Below are 17934 nucleotides of genomic sequence, written 5' to 3'. Positions count from 1 at the left end.
TTGTAGATGGCAAGACCACTTTTTTTTGACCACCGAGTAAAACTCCATTGTGTATATATATACCATATCTTCTTTATCTTTTCATCCATCAGTGGACACCTTGGCTCTTTCCATACTTTGGCCGTTGTTGATAGCGCTGCTGTAAACATTGGGGTGCATGTCCTTTGAAACAGCACACCTGCATCCCTTGGGTAGATACCTAGTAGCGCAATTGCTGGGTCGTAGGGTAGTTCTGTTTTTAATCCTTTGAGGAACCTCCATATTGTTTTCCAGAGTGCCTGCACCAGTTTGCATTCCCACCAGCAGTGCAAAAGAGATCCTTTTTCTCCGCATCCTTGCCAGCATCTGCTGTTGCCTAAGTTGTCAGTGTTAGCCATTCTGACAGGTGTGAGGTGGTATCCTGTTGTGGTTTTGATCTGCATTTCCCGGATGATGAGTGATGTTGAGCATTTTTTCATGTGTCGGTTGGCCATCTGGATGTCTTCTTTGGAGAAGTGTCCATTCACGTCCCTTGCCCATTTCTTCACTGGATCATTTGTCCCCTGGGTGTTGAGTTTGACAAGCTCTCCATAGATCCTGGACACCAAGTCTCCATCTGACACGTCGTCTGCAAACATCTCCCATTCTGTCGGTTGCTTTCCAGTTTTACTGATTGTTTCTTTTGCTGTGCAGAAGCTTTTATTTTGATGACCCCCAGTACATTTTTGCTTTTGTTTCCCTTGCCTCCGGAGATGTGTTGAGTAAGAAGTTGCTGTGGCCAAGGTCAGAGAGGTTTTTTGTCTGCTTTCTCCTCGAGGATTTTGATGGCTTCCTGTCTTACATTTAGGTCTTTCATCCATTTTGAGTTTGTTTTTGTGTATGGTGTAAGAAAGTGGTCCAGGTTCATTCTTCTGCATGTCGCTGTCCAGTTTTCCCAGCACCACTTGCTAAAGAGACTGTCTTTATTCCGTTGGATATTCTTTCCTGCTTTGTCAAAGATTAGTTGGCCATATGTTTGTGAGTCCATTTCTGGGTTCTCTGTTCTGTTCCATTGATCTGAGTGTCTGTTTTTGTGCCAGTACCATACTATCTTGATGATTACAGCTTTGTAATACAGCTTGAAGTCTGTCTTCTTTCTTTTTTTTTTTTTTTAAGGTTTTTAATTTATTTTTAGAGAGTGTGTGCATGCGAGTTGCGGGGGGGGGGGGGGGTGTGGGCAGAGAAAGAGAGGAAGAGAGAGAATCCCAAGCAGGCTCCGTCAGCAACACAGAGCCTAGTGTGGGGCTCAATCCCACAAACCCTGAGGTCATGATTTGAGCCCAAATCAAGAGTCAGATGCTTAACCAAGTGAGCCACCCAGGCACCTCTCATTACTTCTTTAGAGCAAAAAGCCTCATGTTTGGAATTTCCTATTACCCTTGGATAACTGCATAGCTGTGGACTAATTGGTAGCTGTGCTTTTTAAAATTATAGGGAGAAAATGGAAGCATTACAAAAAGTTGGACTTTTAAAACTTTTCATAGTTAAGTGTTGAAGGGCAAGGGTAAAAGAGAAAAATGTGTCAACTACTATTTAGGTGTTTTTAGATATATAATGTAATTCTTTCTTGCAATAATCTTGTTACTTTTCTAACATTTGGGTAGAGAAGGAAACTGGCCCAAGGCTTTTACAACTAGCCTTTGTGGGTTTTCTGTTTTTTTGTTTTGTTTTTTGCTATACTACACTGATGTGATGTTCTGCTATTTAATTTACATCAGTATGTTTTTTTTTTTTCTTTCATTTTTTGGAAGAAGGTACTAGCCTTATTGTATTTTCTTCATGGTAAGTGTAGGGGAAAATATCTTCTGAAATATTTTTATTGGTGATTATAACAAAGTGAAAGTAATAATTTTTGGTTTTATCTAATTAATCACATGTCAGAATTGGCTGATTATAGGAATGGACAAATGCTGCTAAAAGGCCAAAACTGTTGCTTGAAAAACAGAATGTATGGTGGGAAATGCAGTCTTTGTAGAGCTAAAGAATGGAAAAAAATGTGAATGACTGTGATCCATGATGATTTAAGGTAATTGGTAAATCTTTTAGCCCTCTTATACAAATAGAGGATCGACCTAGCTACTGTTTTATGTAGACCTTAAAGTGTTTTATTTAACACAATCTGAGGATCTTTTAGTTAGATATTATTCAGTATACCCTGCTTTGTTTCTAATTATGAACTCTTCGTTTGTGATCTGTATACTGTATATGCATGTCATGGTCTTTCACTAAATTTTGGAAATTTCTAAAATTTTTATTTTAAAGCTTGGGAAAATCATTCATACTCTGATTTCCCCAGTACTTTGTATTCATTCAGTTGTGTGTATTTTCTGTACTTATTGAAGTTGCTTTATCTGCTTATAAAAGTGTAGTACATGATTGGTATGGAAAATAACATTATGGAAATAGTTTTTTCTTTTTGGAAATTTTTTTAAATGTTACTTTATTTTGAGAGAGTGCTCACACGTGCAAGAAGTGGAGGGGCAGAGAGAGAATTCCAAGCAAGCTCTGAGCTGTCAGTGCAGAGTCTGATGGTGGGCTTGATCTCATGTAATGTGAGATCATGACCTAAGCTGAAATCCAGAGTTGGATGCTTAACTGATTGAGCCACCCATGCACCCCTCTTTTTGAAAATTTTAATGTAGAATGTGGAAGTCTCTAATCTCTTCTCAAGATAAAACATGGTGTCATGTATGTTTTTTAATATTATAATTATATTGCCTGTACAGTTTTTTAATCCTGCTTAATTTTTAGTTCCTTTTTTTTTTTTTTAACAGGATGAACATACTTGCTAAGTATTTAAGTCAGGAATTATATCCCATTTAATTATCTATTAATATCGATAAAAGTCACCCCACATGAGGAAGGAAGAGCCAAGAATCAGATTCACTGCTTAAAACCAACAGCTGGCGGGTGTCTGGGTGGCTCAGTTGGTTAAGCATCCAACTCTTGATTTCGGCGCAGGTCATGATTCCAGGGTCGTGGGATCAAGCCCTGCATCAAGGTTGCTTAAGATTTTCTCCCTCTTCCTCTCTGCCCTTCTTCCCTCCTTGCATGTGTGTGCTCTCCCTCAAACAAACAAACAAACAAACAAAACCAAAACCAAGAGCTGGAGTACAGCTCCTTTTTGTTAGAGGGGAGTTTAAAACAGTGTAGGTCTCTGTTACTCCAAGGTATGGCTTAAATGAGGCTGTACACTTAGAGAAATGTGAAGAAGTTACAGGGAATAGGAGGACAGGAACACAATCTGACCAGCATTTGAACCAGTCTGAAACACTGAACTGTTAGCTCAGAGTCTGGATTTGTGATACTCCTAATATTTCCTTTAAATCCAATATAAGATCTGGATCTGTGCTGGGGCCAGAAGAGATTTGTGGAGGCACTTGCAACAATTCCAGACTTGGGATACAGAGGGAAAAATTTTACTGAAGATAAACTTGAAAACCAAAATTCTAAAATGCTTGGTGAATGCAAAAATCTATGAAAGATAGCCAATAAAATCAATAATTAGGAAATTAATTCATGTCAGATTAAAGAAAGAACAGCCTGTTGAAGAGTTTAATTTAAAATCCATATGTTTAGGGTCACCTGGGTGGCTCAATTGGTTAAATGTTTGACTCTTGATTCAGTTCAAGTCATGTATGATCTCAGGATTGTGTGATCAAGCCCTCTGTCGGGCTATGCTTTGGGCTTGGAGCCTACTTAAGATTCTTTCTGCCTCTACTGCTCGTGCTCTCTCTCTAAAAAAAAAAATAATAATAAAATAAGATCAGTATGTTTATAATCATTAATGACAAAAAGGAAGTTGTAAAACAAGGGTTGATATGTAAACCAATAATCAGAAATCCTAGAAACGCTAAACATACTTCATTGCTTCTAAAACACACATTATTTAACATTTAATATTTCTGAAACATGGAGTATATATCACAATCCATGGCATGTCAATATTTAATTGATAGTGCTTTTTCTTTTTTACTGGTGGTGTGTCTTGTCAGCATTGTTTTAGATTAGGTGAAATAAATTTGTGGAGGAATGGAAGGAGGAAATAGGGCAATCTTTAGGCTGGACCTAGGAAAAGAGTGAGCGAATGGTGATGTACTGAGGAATTTGCCCACAATACAGCATAGAAATAATGAACAAGCAGTCAGGAGACTTGAAAGATCGAGAGCCACCAGCATAGGAATTTTATAAAAAGAGAATAGATTGAATGGTATGAGAAGTAGTATTTGTTGAGATAATGGATGAGAATTTTCTTGTGTTGAAGAAATACAGTCCACAGATGAAAATTTTACTTCAGGTATTAAGGAAAACAAAAATAAGTTCACCCCTGACTTACAATAAAATTACGGAGAAAGATAATCTTAAATTTTAACAGAAAAGACAGATTACTTACATAGAAATCGCAGACCTACCACGTTATCATCAGCCACACAGATGCCAGAAGATGGTGTAGTAATATCTTCGTAGTACTCAGAGAAAATAACCAGCAGTCAAGAATTCTGTATGCAATTAAACTTCTACTCAAGAATTAGGATGTAATGAAGACATTTTAAATATTCAAGGCCTGAGAGTTTACTATTCAAAGACCTCACTAAACTAACTACTGAAGGATTAAGTAGAAAAATGGTTCCAGAGGAAATGAGTGGGAAATGCGGAAATAATAGTGATCACAGAAGTGGATAAAAAATTAACAGTTTAGGGGCACCTGGGTGGCTCAGTCGGTTAAGCTTCCGACTTCGGCTTGGGGCATGATCTTGTGGTTCGTGAGTTCAAGTCCCGCATCAGGCTCTGTGCTGACAGCTCAGAGCGTGGAGCCTGCTTCAGATTCTGTGTCTCCCTCTCCCTCTGCCTCTCCCCCACTCACGCTCTGTCTCTCTCTCTCTCTCAAAAATAAATAAAGCTTAAAAAAAAATTAACAGTTTAGGGGTACCTGGGTGGCTTAGTTGATTGAATGTCTGACTTTTGATTTTAGCTCAGGTCCTGATCCCCCAGGGTCATGGGATCAAGCCCTGTGTCAGGCTGTGCACTGAGCGTGAAGCCTACTTAAGCTTCTCTCCCCCCCCTCCCCTCCCTCCCTCCCCTCCCTCTCCCTCCCTCTCTCTCCCCCCCCTTTACTCCTCTCCCCTGCTCTCTCTCTCTAAAATAAAAAAAATGAAGTTTAACTGACAATAAAATACTTGTAACTTATTTGAGAGCTGTGGGAAATTTCATAAAGCAGAGAAATGTATAGTGAACTTTAATGTAACCACCTCCTAGTTTCAACATTTATCAGTGTTCTGTCATTCTTGTTTCCTCTATTTCTGCTGTTTAAAATTTTGTTCTTCTGGAGTATTTTAAAGTAAAATTTCAGAATTGTGTAATTTTAACCCAAAATGGAATGATTCTCAGCATGTGGTCTGGGAGTCCCTGGTACCCTTTTCATGGGGGGGTCTGTGAGATCAAAGGTATTTTCATAATAATACTAATATGTTATTTGCCCTTTTTACTCTCACTTCACATATAGTGTGCAGTGGAGTTTCCTGAAGCTATACACAATGGGTGATAACAGATTGAACATAGGAGCTTATATAAAGATCTAGTTGTTTCCTAATAAGCTAGATATTAAAGAGATTTGGAAAGACTTAATACTGTTCTCACATTTTGAAAATATATTTTCCATAAAAATGTTATTTATGTTAACGTCTAATGAGTTTATTTTAAAATTAATACAGCTTTAAGTTTTCCCCGTTTTGATTCCTAATATGGTAAATATTGATAGATTATACTTATGTAAACAAAGGCCCTTTGAGTACATAAACATTTTAAATGTTTTCCTATTTATTTTTTAATTTTTTTAATTTTGATTAACTAATCTTTTAATTTGCATCCAAACTAGTATATAGTGCAACAGTGATTTCAGTAGATTCCTTAATTCCCCTTACCCATTTAGCCCATCCCCCCCCATCCCTTCAGCAGCTCTGTTTTCTATATTTAAGAGTCTCTTGAGTTTTGTCCCCTCCGTTTTTATATTATTTGTTAAAAACTTTTTTTTAAATGTTTTTATTTTTTTTTTGAAGGGGAGAGAGAGAGAGAGAGAGAGACAGAGCATGAGCAGGGGAGGAGCAGAGAGAGAGGGAGATACAGAATTCGAAGCAGGCTCCAGGCTCTAAGCTGTCAGCACAGAGCCCGATGCGGGGCTTGAACTCACAAACTGTGAGATCGTGACCTGATCCGAAATCAGACACTTAACCGACTGAACCACCTAGGTGCTCCTGTTTTTATATTATTTTTGCTTCCCTTCCCTTATGTTCATCTGTTTTGTACCTTAAAGTCCTCATATGAGTGAAGTCATATGATACTCGTCTTTCTCTTGACTGATTAATTTCGCTTAGCATAATACCCTCCAGTTCCATCCATGTAGTTGCAAATGGCAAGATTTCATTCTTTTTCATTGCCGAGTAATACTCCATTGTATATATAGACCACATCTTCTTTATCCATTCATCCATCGATAGATGTTGGGCTCTTTCCATACTTTGGCTATTGTTGATGTGCTGCTGTAAACATGGGGGTGTCCCTTCGAAACAGCACACCTGTATCCCTTGGATAAATGCCTAGTAGTGCAATAAATGGGTTGTAGGGTAGTTCTATTTTTAGTTTTTTAAGGAACCTCCCTACTGGTTTCCAGAGTAGCTGCACCAGTTTGCATTCCCATTCTCATTTTTTATACAGACATAACTTAAATGAGAAATTCATCCTTTTTAGTGCATAATTCTGCACATTTTGATAGCCACATGCACTTATGTGTAATCACCACCATACTCAAGATACAGTATCATTTCATCACTCCTACCAGTACCCCGTACCACTTCCTAGTCAGCTATTCTCCCTCACCCCATCCTCTGGCAAATCGGTATAACTCACACAAACAAAAGCTCCTTGACATACATTGTCATACAAACAAAAGCTCCTTGACAGTGTAAAAGTGATCATGAGTTTAAAAGATTTAAGATGTTTGAAAACTGCTCTGATGAATAAGGATATTTAAAAACATAAGCACAATATTATTTACCATACTCTAAATTTCTAGTAATCTTTTTTTATTTTTTTAATTTTTTTAACATTTACTTTTGAGTGACAGAGACAGAGCACGAACAGGGGAGGGGCAGAGAGAGAGGGAGACACAGAATCCGAAGCAGGCTCCAGGCTCCGAGCTGTCAGCACAGAGCCCTACATGGGGCTCGAACCCATGAACTATGAGATCATGACCTGAGCTGAAGTTGGACACTTAACTGACTGAGCCACCCAGGTGCTCCTAGTAATCTTTTAATATTACCTAATAGCCTTATAATGTTTAACTTTCCCCAGTTGGTTAAAAAAATGTGTTTTTAATAGTTGAAGGGGATTGAGAGATACAAATTTCCAGTTATAAACTAAATAAGCCATGGAAATGAAAGTACAGCATAGGGAGTGTAAAATAGTCAATAATATTGTAATAACGTATAGTGACAGATGGTGACTAACGCTTATTGTGGTGAGCATTGAGTAAGGTATAGAATTGTCAAATCAATATTTTGTACACCTGAAACTAATATGACACTGTATGCCAATTTATACTTCAGTAATAAATTTTTTAAAATGTAGAGGCTTTTTTTAGGATTAATTTGTTCAAATTAGGATTCAGAGACTATTTTATTGGTTGATGTGCCTCCAGCTCTCCGCTTCTCAACTAATGGTTTTAACAGCTTTTCATCGTCTTTTGGATTATTTCGTTAAGGTTTGTACAATGGTGATTTTTCTAATCTTCTGAATCTTTTTGTGTTACGACTTTTGATTCTCCCATAAAAAAACTTTCCCTTATTAGCTATTTGGTTATCCAAAAAAAGGTTTGTACAAAAAAGGCAAGATAAGGGCATTAGCTTTCAAATATCCCCTCTCTGTAAAGAGAGTTTTCCTACTGTTCTTATTCTCCAATCTTATAATTCCCAATAAACTTTTGCCTGCTGCTCAAAAAAAAAAAGGCAAGATAAGCTATTAAATTCATTTTTAAAAAATTTATCTGTTTTTGAATGAATTGGTGTCCTAGTCCTATCAAAGATGCTCTTTATTTTTGGGGGATATCATTATGAACTCATTTTATCAATTATGTTTTAATATATAGCATTCATTTTTGGTAGTTAATGTTTATATTGTTGAAAAAGAAATGGAATGCTAAGTATGAAAATAAAGGAATCTAGGTGTGGGTAAAGGTTCTTGTCATTTTTAGGAGGATGATCTTTATGGAGAATAGATGTAGTCTTTTTGTAGAAATTTATAATTTTTATATAAGTAACAAGAATAAAAATGTAATTTTTAACTTCTAAATTAGACCAGGAGATAGAAAATTATCAATCCATTAGAAAATTATCTGTCCAGCAGAAAATCAGAAGGAAGAAACATAACAAGAGTCCTAGATTCAGAAATTCAGGACAGCTCTGAAAAGGAAACAGAAAAAAAATAGTAATCCCACAGCCAGTAAAGTTGGTAAATTATTTGCTAGTAATCTGCTGTATAATATTCCAGTCTGTTTTTCTGTGCATATTATATACTATTAAGTGTCTTGATAAAATTGAGGTCATGTACACAACAGCTTTGTAACTTTTTCAAACAATGTATTATGTGCATTTTCCCACAGTTTTCTACATGATTATTTGTAGATAAGTATGTTTGTATGGATGTTCCATGATTTAACTAATCTTCTATTGTCGGATGTTTAGGTTATTCCTCATTTTTTCCTATTATATAGAAATCTTTGCTCACATTTCTGATTACTCGTGCAGAAGTACTAAAAGTGGAATTGTTGGGTTAAAGAATGTTAATTATTTAAGGCTTTTCTATATATTGCAAAAATGCTCTTGCACCGGCATTATACTTTTGCATACTTCATTCATACTGGGATAATCATTTTATCAAATGGGCAAAGCTTTGGAGGGCATAAGTAGAATCTGACACATTCATTTATTATTAGGGAACTGGAATGTATTTGCCTCTTTATGGGCAAATTGTGTTTGGTAAATTGCCTTCCTTTTTTTTTTTTTTTTTTTTGGCATGTTTCTACCCCACTGATTTGTAAGATATCTTGTTTTTTTTTTCTTCCTTTAAGACATCTTTATATGTTAAGGCCATTACTCTTTTGTTACATACCATAAATTTTTTCTCCATTTGCTTTTAAGTTTGGTCATGGTGAATTTTGGGTATATGAAAGTTTTTACTGGACACTTTTTTGAGCAAAATAATTTAGAAACTTTGGAGCATAGTTTTTGATTTTAATTTCTATTGATTTACAAATCATCCAGTATAATTCGAGTTTCTGCAAGACATTGGAAATTTCAATTCATAATTCTTATCTGGAGTACATTATATGCCTTCCAAAGTAAAATCATTTTTAATGTATGTTTTTGGTAACACTTGTTTTTTTAGAGTCTATGGAAATAGAGTGCTCATGCATCCATGAATAATTCTTTGAGGACGATACAGAAGTCTCAAATATCTATCTGACATTGGTAAATATAATAGCAGTATTGTTCTGATGTAGCTATGCAGTTTAAATCTTGGAATCTTAGAGAGGTCAACTAATTCAACTCATTAGATGCATCTTTAACAAATGATCTCTGGATCTGTTTTTAAGTTATTTTTCTCATTTTTTTAAGTAGTATGTTCAATTTGTTATTAGCCAAATTTTTTCCATAATGTAGCCACTAGTAATAATGCAAGTTAGAATTCTTAGACCCAGCAAAATGGAAATCACCTAATGTGTGATTTTCATTAGTATGCTTTCATTGATACACTGATCTATAGTGCCCTATTACTTTTAATCTAAGAGAATTACTTTATTAAAGCCAGTCTCTAAAATACTTGGTCATTTTAGTGGTTCTTGGGATAGTTTTTGTTTTTTTTAATTTTTTTTTTTTTAACGTTTTATTTATTTTTGAGACAGGGAGAGACAGAGCATGAACAGGGGAGGGTCAGATAGAGGGAAACACAGAATCTGAAACAGGCTCCAGGCTCTGAGCTGTCAGCACAGAGCCCGATGCGGGGCTCGAACTCACGGACCGCGAGATCATGACCTGAGCCGAAGTCGGCCGCTTAACCAACTGAGCCACCCAGGCGCCCCTCTTGGGATAGTTTTTGTATCCAATTTTATTTTATGAGCGTACTTGACATGTGGTGCTTTTCATAAATATCATAAATTCTCCTCTGATGAATAGTAACATCATCCTCCCAGCAACCTAGATGAGAGTAATCTATCATCATTCATTCAGTCATCAAATGTTTGAGGGTATGCTAAAGTATTCCAGGTAATGTTTTTTTAAGTTCCTTGCTATAGTAAAGAGACAAAGTCCTCACTCTTATGAATTTTGTGTTTTAGTGGATGGAAAAAAAAAGTAAACAGTAATTTTAGATGATTAGTGTTATGAAGAAAATAACATAGGGTTATGGAATAGTAGGGAACATGAAAAAACCCCATGGAGATTGGTGGTTATTTTAGGTAGGATATTTAGGAAATAACCTCCTTATAAGGAAATAGAATTGAAGTACAGGTCTGAACATTAAGAAAGGAGCCTATCATACTGAGATCTAGAGGAGTGAATGTTCCTGGATGGGAGAATGAACTGAGGGGGTTGGAGCTTAGTGAATGAGAGGTGTTGGAAGATGAGATTAGAAGAAGGCAGGAGGGGCCAGAGGATATAGGCCATGGTAAGGTATTTGGATTTTTATTTATTTATTTTTTAATAGGAAAACATTGGAGGGTTTTGAGTATGGAAATGACCTCATTTTATTTGTGTTTTAAAAAGATCACTCTGGCAGGTCTCTGTGGCAGATGGGGATCGGGGGTGGGGTGGGAATTGCAATGGCTAGTTTAAGCACAAAGCTAGTGCCATAATATAGGCAAAAGAGGATACTGAATTTGGCTAGGCTAGTAATAAGGAAAGTGGGGAAAGGTGGAGTAAATGGAGAATTAGGACTTCTTTTTTGGCGTTGTTAAATATGAAATGCTTATTTAGATATCCCAAGTGGATGGTTCAATAAACAGTGGATGGGCTAGAGATAAGACTTTGGGAGTCATTAATGTAGATAGATGTGACCAGATGAAATCTTTTGGCTCATTGCTTTTCAATATTTGGCTGCATGGTAGGCTCTCACAGGGAACTTTTAAAAAATGCCAACAACTTGTGTTTACTTCCTCCCAATTCTAATTTAATTGCCATGCATGAGGCTTAGGAAAGATCTGTTTTATTTTGTTTTGTTTTAAAATTTATTTATCTTGAGAGAGAGAGAAAGCATGTGAGCAGGGGAGGGACAGAGAGAGAGGGAGACAGAGAATCCCAAGCAGGTTCTGCGCAGAGCCCAACACTGGGCTCAGACTCACAAACTGTGAAACCATGACCTGAGCTAAAATCAAGAGTTGGACGCTCAACCGACTGAGCCACCCAGGCGCCCCAGGAAAGATCTATTTTAAATAAGCTCCCAAGTGATTTTCAAGTGCACGTGTTTTGAAAATTAATAACTTAGTAGAGAATATAGGTAAAGAAGAGCTTGGAAAGTAGTATAATTCGGAGCCTCAAATTATTTTTCTAGATTTTTTAAATGTTATGTCTAGCACAGAATCAAAGGTAACCAGGCATATGAGAAGATGAGACAGCATTAGTGAGACCTGTCAGACAACAGAAATAAGACTTATTTGAACTCTAGATACTACAATTATCAAACATAGACTAACACAAGCTGTTTACTGTGGTCTAGGAGATAAAAGCCAAACTTGAGCACTTTTTTTAAAGTTAAGGGTTTGGTTTTTTTTTTAATTTTTTAATGTGTGTTTATTTTTGAGAGACTGCAAGCAGGGGAGAGGAAGAGAAAGAGGGAGACACAAACTGGAAGCAGGCTCCAGGTTCTGTGCTGTCAGCACAGAGCCTGACATGGGGCTTGAACTCACAAACTACAAGATCGCTGACTAAGCCACCCAGGCACCCCCAAGCTTAAGCACTTTTTAACAGAGTTAGAGACTATAACAAAATGACATAGTAAATTTGTAAAAGAACCGAACAGAAATTCAGTAACTGAAACTTAAAACAGCCAAAATTGAGGGAAATCCTTGGAACTGAATCCTATGATTTCAGCATTCAGGGGGTGAGAATTAGAGGAGATGCCAGCAAAGGAAATAGTAACTTCCAAGAAGAGAGTAATATCCAAGAAGTCAAGTGAATAAACTGCTTAAGAATGGGGGAGAGTGTTCTTTTCAGATATTGTGGAAGGTATGTAAGATGATAGAGAAATGGGATTCTGGTTGTTGGTGACAAGTGGTGAGGAGGGCTGAATAGAATGACATAAAAGGAGATTTAAGGGAAGAGGAAGTAGCAGTAGTAATTACAGACTAATATTTTAAGGTTTTTGTTGTTGTTAAGAGGAATTTTGAAATTGGTGGTAGCTGGAGATGGACTTGAGGTCGAGGTAGGGTTTTTCATGTGCCTGTGTCAATGAAGAGTGAGAAATTGATGCAGAAAGAAGGTATAATAGAGGAAAATTTTTAAGAGGGCAAGCAAGATGAAATACAGGACACAGGTGTAGGGGTTGGCCACTGATAAAAGTAGGGATAATCACATGTTTTGACAGGAAGGACATAAGATAGAGCCTTACAGATGCAGGTATGTGGTGGGAAGATAAGGTAATTCTTGTCATTCTGCTTCTAATTTCCCTTTGTAATAAGACACAAGCTGAGATGGGCGAGGAGGTCAGGTGATAGAAATTTAAGAAGGAAGAAGATATAAAATGGTCATCTGAGAGAATTGGAAAGCAAAATTACTGATGAAATGTAGAATTGCAGGGGTGACTGGGTGCCTACTTAAGTAATTAGCACAATTGTTTTTTTTTTCTCCAGCAGTTTGGATGCTGGTGCATGATTAATTCTTCTCTGTTTCCTTGTAGAAAGTTCTAAGTCCTTTTGGTTTCATCTCTGCCATATTTTTGTGATCTGTTCTCTATTCTCATATCGGTAGTCTGGCTTTTACTGTTATAGCTAGGCTCTTGTTTATAACATTTAATCTTTTTCCATGCCTCAGTCTTCCCCCAGTGCATTTAAAATTCTTTTAAAAAAATGTATTTAGTTCTTGAATAAATGATACCTGCACAAGGCACAAATTCAGAAAGTATAAAAGGATAAGTATTAAAAGTTTTCTTCCCTCCTTATCTTAACCACCCAGTTCCCTATCCTAGAGATAGCCATCACCACCAGGTTTTTTTTTAAAGTTTATTAATGAAGTATAGATGACACTAGTATAGTATTTTTAACATATGATACATTGTGTATGATATAGTATATAATGTATATATTATATAATGTGTGATACATGAAGTATGTATATTTTTAATGCATGAAATGTTTCTAGTGGAAGGATACATGTACAGACATTAACATACCTTACCTATATGTTCTATGCCTTTCTTAGAATTGTATCATGCTACACACCCTCATTCTTCTGCATTAAAAATTTTTTTGTTGGGGGGCGCCTGGGTGGCTCAGTCGGTTAAGCATCCGACTTCAGCTCAGGTCACGATCTCGTGGTCCGTGAGTTCGAGCCCCGCATTGGGCTTTGGGCTGATGGCTCAGAGCCTGGAGCCTGCTTTGGATTCTGTGTCTCCCTCTCTCTCTGCCCCTCCCCCATTCATGCTGTGTCTCTCTCTGTCTCAAAAATAAATAAACGTTAAAAAATTAAAAAAAAAATTTTTTTTTTGTTGGATCTTAAGTGTAAAGCTCTCTCATTCTTAGCAATGGCAACAACAGTGTTGTATTGAATGAGTATCTTGTCATTTAATAAGATTCTTATTGATGGGTATTTATTTTCAGTCATATTTCAGCTAATACTGTGGTGAATATCCTTATATACATGTACTCTTTTTTCCCTTAGAGAAAGTAAACATATCTGAAAGATAAATATCTAGGAGCAAAATTCCTGGATTAGAGGTTACAGTGCATGTATTTAATTTTTTTTTTTTTTTTTGAGAGAGCATGCGTGAGTGGGGCAGGGGCACAGAGGGAGAGAGAGAGTCTTAACCAGACTCCATGTCCAGCGCGGAGCCTGCGGTGGGGCTCCGTCTTAAGACCTTGAAATCAAGACCTGAACCAAAATCAAGAATCAATACTTAACCACCTGAGCTACCCAGGCACCCCCTACAATGTATGCATTTACAATTTTGGAGGATACTGGAAGTTGTACCAATATGTTCTTTGCATAAGTTCTCTTCCCTAAAGACAGGCCATGCTGTTGGTTTCCTTGAAATCTTCACTGGCTTTTCTTTTGCCTTTATTTTCTTTCAACTGTATTAAGGTATAATTGATACATAAAATTGTATTACCTTTAAATTGAGGTCTGTTGAGTCTGCTGATAATTACAGAATTCCTGCTTTGCCAGATGCTGGAGATACAAAGATGCACTAAAGTTTTCACAGTCTAACAGGTTAAACCAGGGTCTCCCAATAGCCACATCATTGATATTTTGGGTCTGCTGATTGTTTGTTGTGGGGGATGTCCTGTGTATTTTAGGATGTTTAGCAGCATCCTTCACTTCTACCCACTAGATGCCAGTAGCACTCCCTACCTTACAGTCATGACAATAAAAAATGGCTTCAGACATTGTCAAATGTCCTCGGGAGGGCAGGACTCCTCTTCTTCCCTTTGGAAACCATTGGGTTAGCAGACATGTAGAAGATTGTAATATAAAGTGGCAAATGATGTACTAACATTGAACTGATAGTACTTTGGGAGCAGAGAGAAGTAACCTTCTGATTGACATCTTTAAAGTCTTAGCTTAGATGCTACCTTGTCCCATAGCCGTTAGAGCCTCCTGCCTCCTTTAAATTACTGCTTGTTTAATAGCATCTGTTTCCCTTGTTCTGTATTATAATTACATGTTTGTCTCCTTTTGGAATTCAGTAGTCATTTCTCACTCATTTTTACGTCTGCTTTTTTCTTTTTCTTTCTTTTTTAAAAAAATTTTTTAAAAATGTTTTTATTTTTGAGACAGAGCATGAGCAGGGGAGGGGCAGAGAGGGGCTGAATCTGAAGTAGGCTCCAGGCTCTGAGCTGTCAGCACAGCGCCCGACGCAGAGCTCGAACTCATGGACTGTGAGATCATGACCTGAGCTGAAGTCAGAGGCTTAGCCGACTGAGCCACCCAGGCGCCCCTCTTGCCCCTCTTTTTTTTTTTTTTTTTTTTTTGAGAATGAATAAATGAACAAATATCAGTAATGGATACAGAAAAAACATAGATTTGTCTGGTAATATATAAGGCAAATTTTACCTGCTTGCTTCTGAAACAGTTAACTTTGTTCCGATGTATGGGATGCGTGGTACCTGTTTATTTCATATCACTTTGAGTTGTGTAATTGTGCGAAATTTGTAGCTTTTAACAGACTCTTTACGTTTAGAATTCTGTTTCAGAAATCAACCTATAAACCTGTGGAGAAAAAAGCCAATAGGAGCAAAAGGAATTTTAGATTTAGTCTTGCCTGAATGTGAGGGAATTTAGAAGAATTAAATGACTTCACCTGAAGTCTTTTTTTTTTTTTTAACTCTGTTAAGTTTTGTATATTCTAAGAATAATGTGATGAGAGATTTTAAAAATGTAACTTCTTTATCTTTGAGCAATGCATACTGAACAGTTTGTGGATGAAATGTTATATCTGGGATTTGTTTCAAAATAACATGGAGACCATGTGGGTATGGATAAACAGAATTGTTCCAGAGATGATTGTTGAAGCTGCATGATGGGTACATTGGGGGTTTATTATATTGTTCTAATTTTGTATATATTTGAAGTTTCTATACCAAAAAGCTTCTGGAAATGTAGGTCTTGTTCTCTCCTGTTTTTTATTAGGGGACATTATGGATTGCTGAGGTTTTAAAAAAGAAATTTGTAAGATTGGACTTTAATTTTGGTGTCTAAAATCCCCTGTGTTGTTTTGGTTAGTGAGCCTTGTTCATAATAATAGCTTGGACGTGGTTGTGTCACAAGTGTCAAGAGGGTGTATGGTCCTATGAAAACCTGGAAGATGGATTTTGACTGTTGAGACTGTTTCCCTGCTTTATCACCTTTAATATGAAGATAAGTGATAAATTTTAGACACTATCCAGTTACACTAAACTACAATGAAATATTCTTGATTTTTCTTACACATGAAAGGGAAAAACTAGATAGATTTTTTATAAATGCTTTTGCTGTTTAAATTCTGGCAAAGGGATAGTAACTAAGGCCCAAGAGTTTGAGAGAAGAGAGGAGTTGAACAGGTTTCTTAGAGTGCAACTGTCTTTTGTCAAGTAAGTCAGATAGCCCTTAATTTTGATATTATGTGGTTAAGAGAAGGATGCATATTTTCATATTTCCAAGAAGCTTACAGATTTGTTGGGGGTATTTAAATCAGACACATGGAACAGTAATCAACTATATAAACCTATGTACAATTGACAGTATAAATCAGTGTGATGTTATAATTGTATGTTACAGATAATTGTGTAGAAGTTCAAAGAGGTCTCCAGTTGTTTGGGAAGACTTACAGAGAACAGAGAACCTCTTACAGAGAACAGAGAACCTCCAGAACTTCTGTAGAGGAATCTAAATTTGTATAGGTAGAGAAATGAAAGGAAGATATATACCAACAAGGCAAAAAGCATTAAGAGCATAGAGGCAGCCTATCCAGGAGACAGCCTAGCATTTCCCAAAAAAATGGTTTGTGAGATGTTATTAGATATTATTAAACAAGTTAATGATAATTCTCTTTAACATGTAAAGTTTCTGAGAAATCCTGTGGAAAATAAACCTCTTGACTGTTTAAGGAAATGAAGTAGCATCCTTTTTCTTTTTTAGATTATGTATCTCTAAAGATTCGTATTTTGTTGGGTTAATTATAAGGAACACTTCGGGGAAATACTGTAATAGCTGAAGAGAAGGCTGGGATGTTGTTTGGGGACTGGTGGCTGATAGGACACGTTTGGGTAAGACTGGGGAGCACTGACTATACTACTGGTGGGGATTTTAATATTTTTAACTGAAGGTTAAAAGGTTGAAGGTTTTTGAATAGATGAATAACATGAATTGATCAGTTCTTGGAAGGCGTACTTCAAGAATAGATTGGAATGGGAAGAAATTAGCACTAAAGAAGGTAGGAAGCTATTTCAGTTATGCGGGAATAAAGTAAGGAAGTAAGAATGTTAGACATTTCAAAAGACAAATCCACACGATTTGGGTGATTAGCTGTTGGGAATAAAAGATTAGTCTTTTGTTTTAAAAAAGGGCATAATCATTAACAGTTGGGAAGGGAAACTGATCTAGGGGAAGCAAAGGGAAAGCAGTTTTAATGGATTGAATTTGTAGTTCTAGGTTGAAATGACTATTGGTAGTAGACATAGAGGACTGAAATTCTGTAGAGGTGATGGACATGAAGTCATGAGAGTAGGTAAACTGGACAAGAGACTTAGAAAGATTTTCAGGAGATTTTTAGGGATGGAGACTACAGTTAGCTGCCTTGGTAGCATCAATAAAACATAATAGAAAAAGCTATATTTTCTATCATTTCTAGGATAATCTTGTAGGATTATAAAGTTTTAGTGGGTAATAATTTCTTTGGGTAGCAGAAGGACAGGCATTTGTTCTCATGTCTGGCATCAGAAAATTTAGTTTGGACTCCATAGATTTGGTTTTGGATGTTTTGTTGGTTGAGATTTGACTTGTCGGATTGTTTTTTCTCAGAAATGCATCTCCATGGATTGCTTATTGGTTCTGTTATCGCCTCTGCTTTATTTGAAAGAGCTTATTTTATCCTAGTCTTTTAATAAGTTAGAACACCAGACTTGAAAAGATTCTGTAAGGAGGAATTAAATGCTATATGAAACCAGTCCACATATAT

At 36.6% G+C, this 17934-nt stretch overlaps 1 protein-coding gene across 1 annotated transcript in view; it reads left to right on the top strand.

Moving 5' to 3' along the window:
- Window positions 1–17934, top strand: part of SP3 (Sp3 transcription factor) — a 59318-nt gene that overhangs the window by 15996 nt on the left and 25388 nt on the right. The gene's annotated exons all lie outside the window — the stretch shown is intronic.

This window comes from Acinonyx jubatus, chromosome C1, assembly GCF_027475565.1.
Source record: "Acinonyx jubatus isolate Ajub_Pintada_27869175 chromosome C1, VMU_Ajub_asm_v1.0, whole genome shotgun sequence".
NCBI classification, from domain to species: Eukaryota; Metazoa; Chordata; class Mammalia; order Carnivora; family Felidae; genus Acinonyx; species Acinonyx jubatus.
This window is presented reverse-complemented; position numbering and strand designations above follow the sequence as displayed.